Source organism: Pangasianodon hypophthalmus, chromosome 19 (genome assembly GCF_027358585.1).
Source record: "Pangasianodon hypophthalmus isolate fPanHyp1 chromosome 19, fPanHyp1.pri, whole genome shotgun sequence".
NCBI classification, from domain to species: Eukaryota; Metazoa; Chordata; class Actinopteri; order Siluriformes; family Pangasiidae; genus Pangasianodon; species Pangasianodon hypophthalmus.
Window position 1 is genome coordinate 1,328,318 of NC_069728.1, and position 15,238 is coordinate 1,343,555.

The following is a 15,238-nucleotide window of genomic DNA, read 5'->3' on the forward strand; positions in this document are numbered from 1 at the left end:
TTTAGCTACATTACTGCCACCTACTGACAAGCAGTGTGGGGCAGGATCATAGTCTACCCAACCAGCATTTTCCTCTGGCCTGAAGAACACCCCACAGTAAAGCGGTGACTCCAGAGTGGTAGGCAGACTCCACCCCCAACAGATACTGGGCAATGTCTTTTGTCACCTTGATAGCTATTGGAAACAGGCAGAGCAGTCGCTATAGGTGTAGGATTTGATTAGATTTAGCAATGGGCTCTAGATTGTATTAAAACCTGTTATTCTCCCACCTTTCTCACTAAGCACAGCTGGAACATTTACAAATTATATCTCTTCTTTTTTTTTTTTTTTTTTTAAAGTATCATATGGCACTCTGTTCTTTTTCTTCTGTGGGATCTATAAAAGATATCAGGGTGGGGCTGGGGGTGGGGTTGCTCAAGTCACCTTACACTGAGCCAGATTACTAGTTCCCAATCACTTATAGAGATAGCCATCATCCACCCATCCACTCACTTAGTCAGTCAGCCAGTCAGTCAGTCACTCAGTTAGTTAGTGTTTATGCAATGGGCTATAGTTTGTATTAAAACCTGTTATTCTCCCTCCTTTCTCACTAAGCACAGCTGAAACATTTACAAATTACATCTGTTCCCTTTTTTTAAGTACCATATGGCACTGTGCTCTTTTTTCTTCTGTGGGATCTATAAAAGATATCAGGGTGGGGATGGGGTTGCTCAAGTCACCTTACACTGAGCCAGATTACTAGTTCCCAATCACTTATAGAGATAGCCATCACTCACTCACTCACTCACTCAGTGTTTAAGCCATCCTAAAGCTGTCTGTGGGGTTGGAGTTGCTTCCCTTACTTCTTTCTAGCCACTCTTATGGTTGTGGTCTTTGTGAAAGAAGAGAAAATAAAACAACTTCTTTCTTTCAACATTTTGAGAAGGTGCACCATCCGTGGAGGTACTGTAATACCAGGTTGATGTGTGGAGTGGATGGAGCCAGCCCCTCTCTCAGCTCTAAAAATCCATTTAATATAGAGTCCTCGAGGAGAGAATGTATCAGACATTCAATAAACACAAGAACAGATAGGACAACTGATCGTAGCCAAAAGGCCGAGAAGCAACAACCAGCATTTTCTTCTTCTTGGTGTTTAATGGCAGATGCCATACAACTTTTAGCTACATTACTGCCACCTACTGACAAGCAGTGTGGGGCAGGATCATAGTCTACCCAACCAGCATTTTCCTCTGGCCTGAAGAACACCCCACAGTAAAGCGGTGACTCCAGAGTGGTAGGCAGACTCCACCCCCAACAGATACTGGGCAATGTCTTTTGTCACCTTGATAGCTATTGGAAACAGGCAGAGCAGTCGCTATAGGTGTAGGATTTGATTAGATTTAGCAATGGGCTCTAGATTGTATTAAAACCTGTTATTCTCCCACCTTTCTCACTAAGCACAGCTGGAACATTTACAAATTATATCTCTTCTTTTTTTTTTTTTTTTTAAAGTATCATATGGCACTCTGTTCTTTTTCTTCTGTGGGACCTATCAAAGATATCAGGGTGGGGGTGGGGGTGGGGGTGGGGGTGGGGTTGCTCAAGTCACCTTACACTGAGCCAGATTACTAGTTCCCAATCACTTATAGAGATAGCCATCATCCACCCATCCACTCACTTAGTCAGTCAGCCAGTCACTCAGTTAGTTAGTGTTTATGCAATGGGCTATAGTTTGTATTAAAACCTGTTATTCTCCCTCCTTTCTCACTAAGCACAGCTGAAACATTTACAAATTACATCTGTTCCCTTTTTTCAAGTACCATATGGCACTGTGCTCTTTTTTCTTCTGTGGGAGCTATAAAAGATATCAGGGTGGGGATGGGGTTGCTCAAGTCACCTTACACTGAGCCAGATTACTAGTTCCCAATCACTTATAGAGATAGCCATCACTCACTCACTCACTTACTCAGTGTTTAAGCCATCCTAAAGCTGTCTGTGGGGTTGGAGTTGCTTCCCTTACTTCTTTCTAGCCACTCTTATGGTTGTGGTCTTTGTGAAAGAAGAGAAAATAAAACAACTTCTTTCTTTCAACATTTTGAGAAGGTGCACCATTCGTGGAGGTACTGTAATACCAGGTTGATGTGTGCAGTGGATGGAGCAAGACCCTCTCTCAGCTCTAAAAATCCATTTAATATAGAGTCCTCGAGTAGAGAATGTATCAGACATTCAATAAACACAAGAACAGATAGGACAACTGATCGTAGCCAAAAGGCTGAGAAGCAACAACCAGCATTTTCTTCTTCTTGGTGTTTAATGGCAGATGCCATACAACTTTTAGCTTCATTACTGCCACTTACTGACAAGCAGTGTGGGGCAGGATCATAGTCTTCCCAACCAGCATTTTCCTCTGGCCTGAAGAACACCCCACGGTAAAGCGGTGACTCCAGAGTGGTAGGCAGACTCCACCCCCAACAGATACTGGGCAATCTCTTTTGTCACCTTGATAGCTATTGGAAACAGGCAGAGCAGTAGCTATAGGTGTAGGATTTGATTAGATTTAGCAATGGGCTCTAGATTGTATTAAAACCTGTTATTCTCCCACCTTTCTCACTAAGCACAGCTGGAACATTTACAAATTATATCTCTTCTTTTTTTTTTTTTTTTTTAAAGTATCATATGGCACTCTGTTCTTTTTCTTCTGTGGGACCTATAAAAGATATCAGGGTGGGGGTGGGGGTGGGGGTGGGGGTGGGGTTGCTCAAGTCACCTTACACTGAGCCAGATTACTAGTTCCCAATCACTTATAGAGATAGCCATCATCCACCCATTCACTCACTTAGTCAGTCAGCCAGTCACTCAGTTAGTTAGTGTTTATGCAATGGGCTATAGTTTGTATTAAAACCTGTTATTCTCCCTCCTTTCTCACTAAGCACAGCTGAAACATTTACAAATTACATCTGTTCCCTTTTTTTAAGTACCATATGGCACTGTGCTCTTTTTTCTTCTGTGGGATCTATAAAAGATATCAGGGTGGGGATGGGGTTGCTCAAGTCACCTTACACTGAGCCAGATTACTAGTTCCCAATCACTTATAGAGATAGCCATCACTCACTCACTCACTCACTCAGTGTTTAAGCCATCCTAAAGCTGTCTGTGGGGTTGGAGTTGCTTCCCTTACTTCTTTCTAGCCACTCTTATGGTTGTGGTCTTTGTGAAAGAAGAGAAAATAAAACAACTTCTTTCTTTCAACATTTTGAGAAGGTGCACCATCCGTGGAGGTACTGTAATACCAGGTTGATGTGTGGAGTGGATGGAGCCAGCCCCTCTCTCAGCTCTAAAAATCCATTTAATATAGAGTCCTCGAGGAGAGAATGTATCAGACATTCAATAAACACAAGAACAGATAGGACAACTGATCGTAGCCAAAAGGCCGAGAAGCAACAACCAGCATTTTCTTCTTCTTGGTGTTTAATGGCAGATGCCATACAACTTTTAGCTACATTACTGCCACCTACTGACAAGCAGTGTGGGGCAGGATCATAGTCTACCCAACCAGCATTTTCCTCTGGCCTGAAGAACACCCCACAGTAAAGCGGTGACTCCAGAGTGGTAGGCAGACTCCACCCCCAACAGATACTGGGCAATGTCTTTTGTCACCTTGATAGCTATTGGAAACAGGCAGAGCAGTCGCTATAGGTGTAGGATTTGATTAGATTTAGCAATGGGCTCTAGATTGTATTAAAACCTGTTATTCTCCCACCTTTCTCACTAAGCACAGCTGGAACATTTACAAATTATATCTCTTCTTTTTTTTTTTTTTTTTTTTTTTTTTTTTAAAGTATCATATGGCACTCTGTTCTTTTTCTTCTGTGGGATCTATAAAAGATATCAGGGTGGGGCTGGGGGTGGGGTTGCTCAAGTCACCTTACACTGAGCCAGATTACTAGTTCCCAATCACTTATAGAGATAGCCATCATACACCCATCCACTCACTTAGTCAGTCAGCCAGTCAGTCAGTCACTCAGTTAGTTAGTGTTTATGCAATGGGCTATAGTTTGTATTAAAACCTGTTATTCTCCCTCCTTTCTCACTAAGCACAGCTGAAACATTTACAAATTACATCTGTTCCCTTTTTTTAAGTACCATATGGCACTGTGCTCTTTTTTCTTCTGTGGGATCTATAAAAGATATCAGGGTGGGGATGGGGTTGCTCAAGTCACCTTACACTGAGCCAGATTACTAGTTCCCAATCACTTATAGAGATAGCCATCACTCACTCACTCACTCACTCACTCAGTGTTTAAGCCATCCTAAAGCTGTCTGTGGGGTTGGAGTTGCTTCCCTTACTTCTTTCTAGCCACTCTTATGGTTGTGGTCTTTGTGAAAGAAGAGAAAATAAAACAACTTCTTTCTTTCAACATTTTGAGAAGGTGCACCATCCGTGGAGGTACTGTAATACCAGGTTGATGTGTGGAGTGGATGGAGCCAGCCCCTCTCTCAGCTCTAAAAATCCATTTAATATAGAGTCCTCGAGGAGAGAATGTATCAGACATTCAATAAACACAAGAACAGATAGGACAACTGATCATAGCCAAAAGGCCGAGAAGCAACAACCAGCATTTTCTTCTTCTTGGTGTTTAATGGCAGATGCCATACAACTTTTAGCTACATTACTGCCACCTACTGACAAGCAGTGTGGGGCAGGATCATAGTCTACCCAACCAGCATTTTCCTCTGGCCTGAAGAACACCCCACAGTAAAGCGGTGACTCCAGAGTGGTAGGCAGACTCCACCCCCAACAGATACTGGGCAATGTCTTTTGTCACCTTGATAGCTATTGGAAACAGGCAGAGCAGTCGCTATAGGTGTAGGATTTGATTAGATTTAGCAATGGGCTCTAGATTGTATTAAAACCTGTTATTCTCCCACCTTTCTCACTAAGCACAGCTGGAACATTTACAAATTATATCTCTTCTTTTTTTTTTTTTTTTTTTAAAGTATCATATGGCACTCTGTTCTTTTTCTTCTGTGGGATCTATAAAAGATATCAGGGTGGGGCTGGGGGTGGGGTTGCTCAAGTCACCTTACACTGAGCCAGATTACTAGTTCCCAATCACTTATAGAGATAGCCATCATACACCCATCCACTCACTTAGTCAGTCAGCCAGTCAGTCAGTCACTCAGTTAGTTAGTGTTTATGCAATGGGCTATAGTTTGTATTAAAACCTGTTATTCTCCCTCCTTTCTCACTAAGCACAGCTGAAACATTTACAAATTACATCTGTTCCCTTTTTTTAAGTACCATATGGCACTGTGCTCTTTTTTCTTCTGTGGGATCTATAAAAGATATCAGGGTGGGGATGGGGTTGCTCAAGTCACCTTACACTGAGCCAGATTACTAGTTCCCAATCACTTATAGAGATAGCCATCACTCACTCACTCACTCACTCAGTGTTTAAGCCATCCTAAAGCTGTCTGTGGGGTTGGAGTTGCTTCCCTTACTTCTTTCTAGCCACTCTTATGGTTGTGGTCTTTGTGAAAGAAGAGAAAATAAAACAACTTCTTTCTTTCAACATTTTGAGAAGGTGCACCATCCGTGGAGGTACTGTAATACCAGGTTGATGTGTGGAGTGGATGGAGCCAGCCCCTCTCTCAGCTCTAAAAATCCATTTAATATAGAGTCCTCGAGGAGAGAATGTATCAGACATTCAATAAACACAAGAACAGATAGGACAACTGATCGTAGCCAAAAGGCCGAGAAGCAACAACCAGCATTTTCTTCTTCTTGGTGTTTAATGGCAGATGCCATACAACTTTTAGCTACATTACTGCCACCTACTGACAAGCAGTGTGGGGCAGGATCATAGTCTACCCAACCAGCATTTTCCTCTGGCCTGAAGAACACCCCACAGTAAAGCGGTGACTCCAGAGTGGTAGGCAGACTCCACCCCCAACAGATACTGGGCAATGTCTTTTGTCACCTTGATAGCTATTGGAAACAGGCAGAGCAGTCGCTATAGGTGTAGGATTTGATTAGATTTAGCAATGGGCTCTAGATTGTATTAAAACCTGTTATTCTCCCACCTTTCTCACTAAGCACAGCTGGAACATTTACAAATTATATCTCTTCTTTTTTTTTTTTTTTTTTTTTTTTTTTTTAAAGTATCATATGGCACTCTGTTCTTTTTCTTCTGTGGGATCTATAAAAGATATCAGGGTGGGGCTGGGGGTGGGGTTGCTCAAGTCACCTTACACTGAGCCAGATTACTAGTTCCCAATCACTTATAGAGATAGCCATCATACACCCATCCACTCACTTAGTCAGTCAGCCAGTCAGTCAGTCACTCAGTTAGTTAGTGTTTATGCAATGGGCTATAGTTTGTATTAAAACCTGTTATTCTCCCTCCTTTCTCACTAAGCACAGCTGAAACATTTACAAATTACATCTGTTCCCTTTTTTTAAGTACCATATGGCACTGTGCTCTTTTTTCTTCTGTGGGATCTATAAAAGATATCAGGGTGGGGATGGGGTTGCTCAAGTCACCTTACACTGAGCCAGATTACTAGTTCCCAATCACTTATAGAGATAGCCATCACTCACTCACTCACTCACTCACTCAGTGTTTAAGCCATCCTAAAGCTGTCTGTGGGGTTGGAGTTGCTTCCCTTACTTCTTTCTAGCCACTCTTATGGTTGTGGTCTTTGTGAAAGAAGAGAAAATAAAACAACTTCTTTCTTTCAACATTTTGAGAAGGTGCACCATCCGTGGAGGTACTGTAATACCAGGTTGATGTGTGGAGTGGATGGAGCCAGCCCCTCTCTCAGCTCTAAAAATCCATTTAATATAGAGTCCTCGAGGAGAGAATGTATCAGACATTCAATAAACACAAGAACAGATAGGACAACTGATCGTAGCCAAAAGGCCGAGAAGCAACAACCAGCATTTTCTTCTTCTTGGTGTTTAATGGCAGATGCCATACAACTTTTAGCTACATTACTGCCACCTACTGACAAGCAGTGTGGGGCAGGATCATAGTCTACCCAACCAGCATTTTCCTCTGGCCTGAAGAACACCCCACAGTAAAGCGGTGACTCCAGAGTGGTAGGCAGACTCCACCCCCAACAGATACTGGGCAATGTCTTTTGTCACCTTGATAGCTATTGGAAACAGGCAGAGCAGTCGCTATAGGTGTAGGATTTGATTAGATTTAGCAATGGGCTCTAGATTGTATTAAAACCTGTTATTCTCCCACCTTTCTCACTAAGCACAGCTGGAACATTTACAAATTATATCTCTTCTTTTTTTTTTTTTTTTTTTTTTTTTTTTAAAGTATCATATGGCACTCTGTTCTTTTTCTTCTGTGGGATCTATAAAAGATATCAGGGTGGGGGTGGGGGTGGGGTTGCTCAAGTCACCTTACACTGAGCCAGATTACTAGTTCCCAATCACTTATAGAGATAGCCATCATACACCCATCCACTCACTTAGTCAGTCAGCCAGTCAGTCAGTCACTCAGTTAGTTAGTGTTTATGCAATGGGCTATAGTTTGTATTAAAACCTGTTATTCTCCCTCCTTTCTCACTAAGCACAGCTGAAACATTTACAAATTACATCTGTTCCCTTTTTTTAAGTACCATATGGCACTGTGCTCTTTTTTCTTCTGTGGGATCTATAAAAGATATCAGGGTGGGGATGGGGTTGCTCAAGTCACCTTACACTGAGCCAGATTACTAGTTCCCAATCACTTATAGAGATAGCCATCACTCACTCACTCACTCACTCACTCAGTGTTTAAGCCATCCTAAAGCTGTCTGTGGGGTTGGAGTTGCTTCCCTTACTTCTTTCTAGCCACTCTTATGGTTGTGGTCTTTGTGAAAGAAGAGAAAATAAAACAACTTCTTTCTTTCAACATTTTGAGAAGGTGCACCATCCGTGGAGGTACTGTAATACCAGGTTGATGTGTGGAGTGGATGGAGCCAGCCCCTCTCTCAGCTCTAAAAATCCATTTAATATAGAGTCCTCGAGGAGAGAATGTATCAGACATTCAATAAACACAAGAACAGATAGGACAACTGATCGTAGCCAAAAGGCCGAGAAGCAACAACCAGCATTTTCTTCTTCTTGGTGTTTAATGGCAGATGCCATACAACTTTTAGCTACATTACTGCCACCTACTGACAAGCAGTGTGGGGCAGGATCATAGTCTACCCAACCAGCATTTTCCTCTGGCCTGAAGAACACCCCACAGTAAAGCGGTGACTCCAGAGTGGTAGGCAGACTCCACCCCCAACAGATACTGGGCAATGTCTTTTGTCACCTTGATAGCTATTGGAAACAGGCAGAGCAGTCGCTATAGGTGTAGGATTTGATTAGATTTAGCAATGGGCTCTAGATTGTATTAAAACCTGTTATTCTCCCACCTTTCTCACTAAGCACAGCTGGAACATTTACAAATTATATCTCTTCTTTTTTTTTTTTTTTTTTTTTTTTTTTTTTTAAAGTATCATATGGCACTCTGTTCTTTTTCTTCTGTGGGATCTATAAAAGATATCAGGGTGGGGCTGGGGGTGGGGTTGCTCAAGTCACCTTACACTGAGCCAGATTACTAGTTCCCAATCACTTATAGAGATAGCCATCATACACCCATCCACTCACTTAGTCAGTCAGCCAGTCAGTCAGTCACTCAGTTAGTTAGTGTTTATGCAATGGGCTATAGTTTGTATTAAAACCTGTTATTCTCCCTCCTTTCTCACTAAGCACAGCTGAAACATTTACAAATTACATCTGTTCCCTTTTTTTAAGTACCATATGGCACTGTGCTCTTTTTTCTTCTGTGGGATCTATAAAAGATATCAGGGTGGGGATGGGGTTGCTCAAGTCACCTTACACTGAGCCAGATTACTAGTTCCCAATCACTTATAGAGATAGCCATCACTCACTCACTCACTCACTCAGTGTTTAAGCCATCCTAAAGCTGTCTGTGGGGTTGGAGTTGCTTCCCTTACTTCTTTCTAGCCACTCTTATGGTTGTGGTCTTTGTGAAAGAAGAGAAAATAAAACAACTTCTTTCTTTCAACATTTTGAGAAGGTGCACCATCCGTGGAGGTACTGTAATACCAGGTTGATGTGTGGAGTGGATGGAGCCAGCCCCTCTCTCAGCTCTAAAAATCCATTTAATATAGAGTCCTCGAGGAGAGAATGTATCAGACATTCAATAAACACAAGAACAGATAGGACAACTGATCGTAGCCAAAAGGCCGAGAAGCAACAACCAGCATTTTCTTCTTCTTGGTGTTTAATGGCAGATGCCATACAACTTTTAGCTACATTACTGCCACCTACTGACAAGCAGTGTGGGGCAGGATCATAGTCTACCCAACCAGCATTTTCCTCTGGCCTGAAGAACACCCCACAGTAAAGCGGTGACTCCAGAGTGGTAGGCAGACTCCACCCCCAACAGATACTGGGCAATGTCTTTTGTCACCTTGATAGCTATTGGAAACAGGCAGAGCAGTCGCTATAGGTGTAGGATTTGATTAGATTTAGCAATGGGCTCTAGATTGTATTAAAACCTGTTATTCTCCCACCTTTCTCACTAAGCACAGCTGGAACATTTACAAATTATATCTCTTCTTTTTTTTTTTTTTTTTTTAAAGTATCATATGGCACTCTGTTCTTTTTCTTCTGTGGGATCTATAAAAGATATCAGGGTGGGGCTGGGGGTGGGGTTGCTCAAGTCACCTTACACTGAGCCAGATTACTAGTTCCCAATCACTTATAGAGATAGCCATCATACACCCATCCACTCACTTAGTCAGTCAGCCAGTCAGTCAGTCACTCAGTTAGTTAGTGTTTATGCAATGGGCTATAGTTTGTATTAAAACCTGTTATTCTCCCTCCTTTCTCACTAAGCACAGCTGAAACATTTACAAATTACATCTGTTCCCTTTTTTTAAGTACCATATGGCACTGTGCTCTTTTTTCTTCTGTGGGATCTATAAAAGATATCAGGGTGGGGATGGGGTTGCTCAAGTCACCTTACACTGAGCCAGATTACTAGTTCCCAATCACTTATAGAGATAGCCATCACTCACTCACTCACTCACTCACTCAGTGTTTAAGCCATCCTAAAGCTGTCTGTGGGGTTGGAGTTGCTTCCCTTACTTCTTTCTAGCCACTCTTATGGTTGTGGTCTTTGTGAAAGAAGAGAAAATAAAACAACTTCTTTCTTTCAACATTTTGAGAAGGTGCACCATCCGTGGAGGTACTGTAATACCAGGTTGATGTGTGGAGTGGATGGAGCCAGCCCCTCTCTCAGCTCTAAAAATCCATTTAATATAGAGTCCTCGAGGAGAGAATGTATCAGACATTCAATAAACACAAGAACAGATAGGACAACTGATCGTAGCCAAAAGGCCGAGAAGCAACAACCAGCATTTTCTTCTTCTTGGTGTTTAATGGCAGATGCCATACAACTTTTAGCTACATTACTGCCACCTACTGACAAGCAGTGTGGGGCAGGATCATAGTCTACCCAACCAGCATTTTCCTCTGGCCTGAAGAACACCCCACAGTAAAGCGGTGACTCCAGAGTGGTAGGCAGACTCCACCCCCAACAGATACTGGGCAATGTCTTTTGTCACCTTGATAGCTATTGGAAACAGGCAGAGCAGTCGCTATAGGTGTAGGATTTGATTAGATTTAGCAATGGGCTCTAGATTGTATTAAAACCTGTTATTCTCCCACCTTTCTCACTAAGCACAGCTGGAACATTTACAAATTATATCTCTTCTTTTTTTTTTTTTTTTTTTAAAGTATCATATGGCACTCTGTTCTTTTTCTTCTGTGGGATCTATAAAAGATATCAGGGTGGGGCTGGGGGTGGGGTTGCTCAAGTCACCTTACACTGAGCCAGATTACTAGTTCCCAATCACTTATAGAGATAGCCATCATACACCCATCCACTCACTTAGTCAGTCAGCCAGTCAGTCAGTCACTCAGTTAGTTAGTGTTTATGCAATGGGCTATAGTTTGTATTAAAACCTGTTATTCTCCCTCCTTTCTCACTAAGCACAGCTGAAACATTTACAAATTACATCTGTTCCCTTTTTTTAAGTACCATATGGCACTGTGCTCTTTTTTCTTCTGTGGGATCTATAAAAGATATCAGGGTGGGGATGGGGTTGCTCAAGTCACCTTACACTGAGCCAGATTACTAGTTCCCAATCACTTATAGAGATAGCCATCACTCACTCACTCACTCACTCAGTGTTTAAGCCATCCTAAAGCTGTCTGTGGGGTTGGAGTTGCTTCCCTTACTTCTTTCTAGCCACTCTTATGGTTGTGGTCTTTGTGAAAGAAGAGAAAATAAAACAACTTCTTTCTTTCAACATTTTGAGAAGGTGCACCATCCGTGGAGGTACTGTAATACCAGGTTGATGTGTGGAGTGGATGGAGCCAGCCCCTCTCTCAGCTCTAAAAATCCATTTAATATAGAGTCCTCGAGGAGAGAATGTATCAGACATTCAATAAACACAAGAACAGATAGGACAACTGATCGTAGCCAAAAGGCCGAGAAGCAACAACCAGCATTTTCTTCTTCTTGGTGTTTAATGGCAGATGCCATACAACTTTTAGCTACATTACTGCCACCTACTGACAAGCAGTGTGGGGCAGGATCATAGTCTACCCAACCAGCATTTTCCTCTGGCCTGAAGAACACCCCACAGTAAAGCGGTGACTCCAGAGTGGTAGGCAGACTCCACCCCCAACAGATACTGGGCAATGTCTTTTGTCACCTTGATAGCTATTGGAAACAGGCAGAGCAGTCGCTATAGGTGTAGGATTTGATTAGATTTAGCAATGGGCTCTAGATTGTATTAAAACCTGTTATTCTCCCACCTTTCTCACTAAGCACAGCTGGAACATTTACAAATTATATCTCTTCTTTTTTTTTTTTTTTTTTTAAAGTATCATATGGCACTCTGTTCTTTTTCTTCTGTGGGATCTATAAAAGATATCAGGGTGGGGCTGGGGGTGGGGTTGCTCAAGTCACCTTACACTGAGCCAGATTACTAGTTCCCAATCACTTATAGAGATAGCCATCATACACCCATCCACTCACTTAGTCAGTCAGCCAGTCAGTCAGTCACTCAGTTAGTTAGTGTTTATGCAATGGGCTATAGTTTGTATTAAAACCTGTTATTCTCCCTCCTTTCTCACTAAGCACAGCTGAAACATTTACAAATTACATCTGTTCCCTTTTTTTAAGTACCATATGGCACTGTGCTCTTTTTTCTTCTGTGGGATCTATAAAAGATATCAGGGTGGGGATGGGGTTGCTCAAGTCACCTTACACTGAGCCAGATTACTAGTTCCCAATCACTTATAGAGATAGCCATCACTCACTCACTCACTCACTCAGTGTTTAAGCCATCCTAAAGCTGTCTGTGGGGTTGGAGTTGCTTCCCTTACTTCTTTCTAGCCACTCTTATGGTTGTGGTCTTTGTGAAAGAAGAGAAAATAAAACAACTTCTTTCTTTCAACATTTTGAGAAGGTGCACCATCCGTGGAGGTACTGTAATACCAGGTTGATGTGTGGAGTGGATGGAGCCAGCCCCTCTCTCAGCTCTAAAAATCCATTTAATATAGAGTCCTCGAGGAGAGAATGTATCAGACATTCAATAAACACAAGAACAGATAGGACAACTGATCGTAGCCAAAAGGCCGAGAAGCAACAACCAGCATTTTCTTCTTCTTGGTGTTTAATGGCAGATGCCATACAACTTTTAGCTACATTACTGCCACCTACTGACAAGCAGTGTGGGGCAGGATCATAGTCTACCCAACCAGCATTTTCCTCTGGCCTGAAGAACACCCCACAGTAAAGCGGTGACTCCAGAGTGGTAGGCAGACTCCACCCCCAACAGATACTGGGCAATGTCTTTTGTCACCTTGATAGCTATTGGAAACAGGCAGAGCAGTCGCTATAGGTGTAGGATTTGATTAGATTTAGCAATGGGCTCTAGATTGTATTAAAACCTGTTATTCTCCCACCTTTCTCACTAAGCACAGCTGGAACATTTACAAATTATATCTCTTCTTTTTTTTTTTTTTTTTTTTTTTTTTTAAAGTATCATATGGCACTCTGTTCTTTTTCTTCTGTGGGATCTATAAAATATATCAGGGTGGGGCTGGGGGTGGGGTTGCTCAAGTCACCTTCCACTGAGCCAGATTACTAGTTCCCAATCACTTATAGAGATAGCCATCACTCACTCACTCACTCACTCAGTGTTTAAGCCATCCTAAAGCTGTCTGTGGGGTTGGAGTTGCTTCCCTTACTTCTTTCTAGCCACTCTTATGGTTGTGGTCTTTGTGAAAGAAGAGAAAATAAAACAACTTCTTTCTTTCAACATTTTGAGAAGGTGCACCATCCGTGGAGGTACTGTAATACCAGGTTGATGTGTGGAGTGGATGGAGCCAGCCCCTCTCTCAGCTCTAAAAATCCATTTAATATAGAGTCCTCGAGGAGAGAATGTATCAGACATTCAATAAACACAAGAACAGATAGGACAACTGATTGTAGCCAAAAGGCCGAGAAGCAACAACCAGCATTTTCTTCTTCTTGGTGTTTAATGGCAGATGCCATACAACTTTTAGCTACATTACTGCCACCTACTGACAAGCAGTGTGGGGCAGGATCATAGTCTACCCAACCAGCATTTTCCTCTGGCCTGAAGAACACCCCACAGTAAAGCGGTGACTCCAGAGTGGTAGGCAGACTCCACCCCCAACAGATACTGGGCAATGTCTTTTGTCACCTTGATAGCTATTGGAAACAGGCAGAGCAGTCGCTATAGGTGTAGGATTTGATTAGATTTAGCAATGGGCTCTAGATTGTATTAAAACCTGTTATTCTCCCACCTTTCTCACTAAGCACAGCTGGAACATTTACAAATTATATCTCTTCTTTTTTTTTTTTTTTTTTTTTTTTTTTTTTAAAGTATCATATGGCACTCTGTTCTTTTTCTTCTGTGGGATCTATAAAAGATATCAGGGTGGGGCTGGGGGTGGGGTTGCTCAAGTCACCTTACACTGAGCCAGATTACTAGTTCCCAATCACTTATAGAGATAGCCATCATACACCCATCCACTCACTTAGTCAGTCAGCCAGTCAGTCAGTCACTCAGTTAGTTAGTGTTTATGCAATGGGCTATAGTTTGTATTAAAACCTGTTATTCTCCCTCCTTTCTCACTAAGCACAGCTGAAACATTTACAAATTACATCTGTTCCCTTTTTTTAAGTACCATATGGCACTGTGCTCTTTTTTCTTCTGTGGGAGCTATAAAAGATATCAGGGTGGGGATGGGGTTGCTCAAGTCACCTTACACTGAGCCAGATTACTAGTTCCCAATCACTTTTAGAGATAGCCATCACCCACTCACTCACTCAATCACTCAGTCACTCACTCACTCACTCACTCACTCAGTGTTTAAGCCATCCTAAAGCTGTCTGTGGGGTTGGAGTTGCTTCCCTTACTTCTTTCTAGCCACTCTTATGGTTGTGGTCTTTGTGAAAGAAGAGAAAATAAAACAACTTCTTTCTTTCAACATTTTGAGAAGGTGCACCATCCGTGGAGGTACTGTAATACCAGGTTGATGTGTGGAGTGGATGGAGCCAGCCCCTCTCTCAGCTCTAAAAATCCATTTAATATAGAGTCCTCGAGGAGAGAATGTATCAGACATTCAATAAACACAAGAACAGATAGGACAACTGATCGTAGCCAAAAGGCCGAGAAGCAACAACCAGCATTTTCTTTTTTTTTAGTATCATATTGCACTCTGTTCTTTTTCTTCTGTGGGACCAATAAAAGATATCAGGGTGGGGGTGGGGGTGGGGGTGGGGTTGCCCCTTACCATAACCCTAGCCCTAACATACCTAACCTATCAGGTTGAGTGTCAGAGTGGGAGTGTGGTAACCCTAACCCTAACCCAACCCTAACCCCAACCCCAACCCTAATCCTAACCCTTACCCTAACCCTAACCCCAACCCTAATCCTAATTCTAACTCCAACTCTAATCCTAACCCCAACGCTAATCCCTTTCCTAACCCCAACTGCAACATTAATTCTATCCCTAACCCCTACCCCAACTCTAACCCTAACCCCAACCCTAATTCTAACCCCAACCCTAACCCCAACCCTAACCTTAATCCTAACCTTCACTCTAACCCAAACACTAACTCAAACCCCAACCCTA

At 42.3% G+C, this 15,238-nt stretch overlaps 13 non-coding genes across 13 annotated transcripts; all 13 read right to left on the bottom strand.

Annotated features, from left to right (window-relative positions):
- Positions 1–920: 920 nt before the first annotated feature.
- Positions 921–1,106, bottom strand: LOC128321795 (U2 spliceosomal RNA). Its single transcript, XR_008305312.1, has one exon. It is a non-coding gene; the product is annotated as a U2 spliceosomal RNA (small nuclear RNA).
- Positions 1,107–2,077: 971 nt separating this feature from the next.
- On the bottom strand, positions 2,078–2,263 carry LOC128321808 (U2 spliceosomal RNA). Its single transcript, XR_008305327.1, has one exon. It is a non-coding gene; the product is annotated as a U2 spliceosomal RNA (small nuclear RNA).
- A 972-nt stretch (positions 2,264–3,235) lies between these two features.
- Positions 3,236–3,421, bottom strand: LOC128321796 (U2 spliceosomal RNA). The gene has a single exon (XR_008305313.1). It is a non-coding gene; the product is annotated as a U2 spliceosomal RNA (small nuclear RNA).
- Positions 3,422–4,404: 983 nt separating this feature from the next.
- LOC128321868 (U2 spliceosomal RNA) lies at positions 4,405–4,590 on the bottom strand. The gene has a single exon (XR_008305387.1). It is a non-coding gene; the product is annotated as a U2 spliceosomal RNA (small nuclear RNA).
- A 969-nt stretch (positions 4,591–5,559) lies between these two features.
- Positions 5,560–5,745, bottom strand: LOC128321797 (U2 spliceosomal RNA). Its single transcript, XR_008305314.1, has one exon. It is a non-coding gene; the product is annotated as a U2 spliceosomal RNA (small nuclear RNA).
- Positions 5,746–6,728: 983 nt separating this feature from the next.
- LOC128321798 (U2 spliceosomal RNA) lies at positions 6,729–6,914 on the bottom strand. The gene has a single exon (XR_008305315.1). It is a non-coding gene; the product is annotated as a U2 spliceosomal RNA (small nuclear RNA).
- Positions 6,915–7,896: 982 nt separating this feature from the next.
- LOC128321799 (U2 spliceosomal RNA) lies at positions 7,897–8,082 on the bottom strand. Its single transcript, XR_008305316.1, has one exon. It is a non-coding gene; the product is annotated as a U2 spliceosomal RNA (small nuclear RNA).
- A 981-nt stretch (positions 8,083–9,063) lies between these two features.
- Positions 9,064–9,249, bottom strand: LOC128321800 (U2 spliceosomal RNA). The gene has a single exon (XR_008305317.1). It is a non-coding gene; the product is annotated as a U2 spliceosomal RNA (small nuclear RNA).
- A 973-nt stretch (positions 9,250–10,222) lies between these two features.
- LOC128321801 (U2 spliceosomal RNA) lies at positions 10,223–10,408 on the bottom strand. Its single transcript, XR_008305319.1, has one exon. It is a non-coding gene; the product is annotated as a U2 spliceosomal RNA (small nuclear RNA).
- A 969-nt stretch (positions 10,409–11,377) lies between these two features.
- LOC128321802 (U2 spliceosomal RNA) lies at positions 11,378–11,563 on the bottom strand. The gene has a single exon (XR_008305320.1). It is a non-coding gene; the product is annotated as a U2 spliceosomal RNA (small nuclear RNA).
- Positions 11,564–12,532: 969 nt separating this feature from the next.
- LOC128321803 (U2 spliceosomal RNA) lies at positions 12,533–12,718 on the bottom strand. The gene has a single exon (XR_008305321.1). It is a non-coding gene; the product is annotated as a U2 spliceosomal RNA (small nuclear RNA).
- A 681-nt stretch (positions 12,719–13,399) lies between these two features.
- LOC128321828 (U2 spliceosomal RNA) lies at positions 13,400–13,585 on the bottom strand. Its single transcript, XR_008305348.1, has one exon. It is a non-coding gene; the product is annotated as a U2 spliceosomal RNA (small nuclear RNA).
- Positions 13,586–14,597: 1,012 nt separating this feature from the next.
- On the bottom strand, positions 14,598–14,783 carry LOC128321804 (U2 spliceosomal RNA). Its single transcript, XR_008305322.1, has one exon. It is a non-coding gene; the product is annotated as a U2 spliceosomal RNA (small nuclear RNA).
- Positions 14,784–15,238: the final 455 nt, after the last annotated feature.